Below are 4179 nucleotides of genomic sequence, written 5' to 3'. Positions count from 1 at the left end.
CTTCTTCAAACAGATTTCAATCATGTTCTTCTGCATTCTCCCAACAGGTTCAGTTTCATGTCATTCCAAATGAAAATGTCTTGGATACGCAAAGCCCTGGTTGGGGTGTACTTTTCTAAACCTTATACCTTGACTTCAAACAAAAAGCCTTTTTAATAGGCAATTCCTAAAGTTTCTTTAAAAGATCCAGTTATAACAGCTGAAGGCAGTGAGCTTATGTGTTAGGCAGGGTTCTCTAGAAGAAAAAAAACAGGACACTTATGATGATATATATATATGTATATAACCTATATTGATTATAATAAATATGATTATATAATATTGTATGATTATATATACAATGTATTATATATATGAAGATAGGTTTATACAGGGAGAAGGAATATAACAGCACAAGCTCACTTTGAAAATAATTTAATATTCATTTCTATCATATTATATAAATAATAATAACACTCAGAAAAATCAACATCATCCTAGTAGAGCCAAATTCTAAACATAATTCTTCTTAAAACACTCAAATTTAAACCTTTCTTATATAGACTACCCTATTCATGTACAACATGGCCTTATGCCCCAGTCAGGATTAAATCAGGGCTTGACATACTATTAGTCATCTTGATTAAGCAGCAAAAATTAATGAAAATAATTCAAGAGGCCTATTCACACCCTTGCCCGATTATCATGTGACAGAGATCAGACAAGCCTCCCCTCTCCATCTTCATGATTTATGTGTCTCGCGCCCCACTCCTTGTACCATAATATGCTAGGCTGGCCTGTCTAGGGAAACAAAACAAGTGATACTCATCTATATATAAGAAAGACCTTTATATCAAGAGGTAATTTTATATCAACAGGGCATCCCAGCCCAGTCCAATTCATGGCCTTAAACTAAGTCCAATGCTAGCGGAGGCCTCTTTTGACTCACATAGCTGTAGGCTGATGACACAGAAAGGTGAGGCTATGCAGAGAGGTAACAGTTAGTTGGGGAGAGTCCTGTGGATTCAAAGTTGCTGGGCATATGGCATGACACTGACAGTTCTTAAGGTCAGGTGGCCCGTGTGAGGGTGCCTCTGGAGGCAGGCAGAGTCCTAGTCAGCAGGAAGGTGAAGGGACAAGGAGAGGGAGATCCCCAGTTCCTCCTTAGAAGGTCACACCCAAGGCCACCATACACTTACATACAAATTCCAATTAACTTAAAATCATCCAGCTCGCACAAAGTTCAACTAGTTCTAAGTAGAATAAACTAAAATCCAGCCCAAATTAAAATCATACTGAAAAAATACAAAATCAAAGAGAATTGTGGTAGCAGGAGAGAAATAACTTCAAATCAAAGTATCTTCATTAAGATTAACAACTGATTTATCACTAGAAACTCTGGAGACCAGAGGCAGTGGGATGATATATTCAAAAGGCTGAATCAAAAAAATTATACCAAATAAGCATTTTATAGCTAACAAAGCTACTCTTAAAAAGAGAGAAAGAGAGAGAAAGAAGTAAGGTATTTCCAGAAAAACAAAATATGAGAGAGTTTGTTGCTAGAAAAAAATGGCTTGAAAATATTAAACAGAGTCTTTTAGGCTGAACAAAATGACAGAGGCAATATTCTAAACCATATGAATAAACAAATAACATCTGTAATTGTAATTATATAGGTAAATTTTTCACTTAGTAGATATGTATGTTAATCATTTGCACCACCTAGCAAAACTTTGGACGATCAAAATAAGTGAAAGACATTCTTATTTATAAATTTGATGTAACATTTTTTAAAGTGGCATTACTCCCCATATTGGTCTACCAATCCAATCCAAATCCTCTCAAAACCACAGCTGCATTTTTGCAGAAACTGGCAAACAGAAAGTAAGATTCATATACAAGGAACCCAGATAGTCAAAGCAACCTTAAGAAGGACCAAGGTGAGTGCACTCACACACCCTCATTTCAAAGCTTAATGCAAAATGGCAGTAATTAAGTCAGGTTCAAAATACATTCTACTCAACAAAGTTAGTCAAGTTCATAAGGATGAACATTTCATGACACATTTTTATAGAGAGGAAAAAACTTATTTTCACAGCAAAGGAAAATACTTTGAAAACTATGATGAAGTCTGGGGGAGGGGAGAGAGGCAAAGGGGAGGGGCAGAGAGGGAAGAAGGGAGGCAGGGCAGGGGGCAGATGTAATAAGAAAGATCCACATACTCAGGCGATTCATTGGGAGACTTTAATAGTTCTGATTCGATTGGCTGTACAATTATGTATAATATGTGTTTCTGTGAATGTGTTACACACATAGAAATGGCAGAAATACTAATTGGTTAAATAGAAGGGTCACAACCTTGGAAACCCTCCAGTTTCTTTACTCATCAGATCTAAACACTGGTCTGAGCAGTTAAAAAAGGAGGAAAAGTGAAATTGAAACTGACTTCAATCCTTTTGTGGCCCACGAGCTAGTTTCAAACTATGGCCTTCCCACCTAAACACCTTGAAAAACCTCCTTGTTCCTTGTTCAGAGAGACCATGCCCTGCATTACCTTAGGCTCCCTACCATATCTACCCTCTTTCTAATAAATTGTTTTGCTAACACATTACACATGGTGTCCTGCCTTGTGAGCTGGGCCAGGGAAAGAAGCTCATCTGTGGAGAACTCCTGCAACAAGGCAAGGAGCAAATCTGCAGCCCCAATGCCTAGGCAGGGCAAGGCAGTGACCACTCAGGGGACTAGTGATGGGCCATACCAGTTGCCAGAGTCTAAGAGGGCATTTCCTGGAAGTGGATGCCATACATGGCAAGGAGGATGGGTACACCTGACCTTCTCTGGCTTCCCTATTGCCAAGACAAGAGTCGGACATGCCTCCAAGCTCCATCCTTCATGACCAATTCTGATACCAACCTGTGATAATTCATTGCAATGGTCACAAGAACTCACAAACAATATTCACAATTAACAGGGTCTTTAGAGAAGGTAATAGGTTACCACAAATCAGGTTCAGCAAAAAGTAAGTGTATGGCCATTGGTCTCCTAAGCCAGCAGCCAAGTCTCTGTCTCTGATTCTCTCAGCCACATGGGTCCTTAACCTTGGATTCCAGGGGTCAGGAAGAACAGCTGGCCTGTCACTCTATCCCACTGGTCCACAGTATCAGGCCAGATAAGGAGAAGATACTCCATCATTTCAGTGCTGCTCCTTCATCGCCAGGCCACATCCTGTGCTGCAGCCTCTACCACTTCAGAGACCTTGAATGAGCTCCTCGAGTTCCGGAGAGATTCTTGTTATCTCTCCTACTTCAAAGACGGCGGCCTATGTGTTTAGCTGGGGGTGGGGGTGAAGTGGGGAGTGGTAAGAAAACAAGACCAATTCTCTCAGTGTTACACAAGCCCCTACTTGCATGCTGGCTGTTATGGTTAGATGTCATCAAGCCAGTACCTACCCAGAGTGGCCATCTGTATGCACAACAGACCATTTCTGCACCATCATCACAATTATCCCTATGCAAGAGATATTAATGACAATGCCTTATAATCTGAGCATTCTGTTGGGTCACCTTTCTGTGGAATGGGGACAAATATGGATCTCTTTCACTCAGTTGGCCAAGTAGCTGCCTTCCAATTCTCCTGGTATAGACCACTGTTTCCAGTGCCTCTTTAGCCTATTGAAACATCCCACTTTGTGTTCCATCAATCCCCACAGCCTTGTTTTTGACTAATGCTTTCCGGGCAGCTTAAAAAAATATTCCCTCAGTCTAATTTTTGAAAAGGTGGAATGTGGACTAGTTCTTTTGGGTACATTGCCTCTGTGTATTCTTTCCATCTTCTATGGATGCTTTGCTCATCATTCAATATTTTTCCCATAGCGTCTTTCAACGTTGCAACTCAAGGCTTGCATTTTTCCTTCAGTTCTTTCAGTTTACTATAACCTGAGCATGTTCTTTCTTTTAGGTGTTCTAACTCTAGGTCTTTTCACATTTCATTATAATATTTGACTTTGTCTTCTTGAACAGCCTTTTGAAATTTTCTACTCGGCATTCTACTCTACTTCATCATTTCTTCCATTTGCTTAGCTTCTCCATGATTATAAACAAGTTTCAGAGTCTCTTCCGACATTCACTTTGACTATTTCTTTGCTCCTGTCTCTTAAATTACTTTTTGGTTTCTTCTTGAATGGTATTCTAGATGTTCTTG

The 4179-nt window shown here is 39.6% G+C and overlaps 1 non-coding gene across 1 annotated transcript; it reads left to right on the top strand.

The window, feature by feature from the left end:
- Positions 1–2344: 2344 nt before the first annotated feature.
- Positions 2345–2465, top strand: LOC115873653. Its single transcript, XR_004048543.1, has one exon. It is a non-coding gene; the product is annotated as a small nucleolar RNA SNORA61 (small nucleolar RNA).
- Positions 2466–4179: the final 1714 nt, after the last annotated feature.

Source organism: Echinops telfairi, unplaced genomic scaffold, assembly GCF_000313985.2.
Source record: "Echinops telfairi isolate 266 unplaced genomic scaffold, ASM31398v2 ScPeMD7_7469;HRSCAF=8507_0, whole genome shotgun sequence".
Taxonomy (NCBI): Eukaryota; Metazoa; Chordata; class Mammalia; order Afrosoricida; family Tenrecidae; genus Echinops; species Echinops telfairi.
This window is presented reverse-complemented; position numbering and strand designations above follow the sequence as displayed.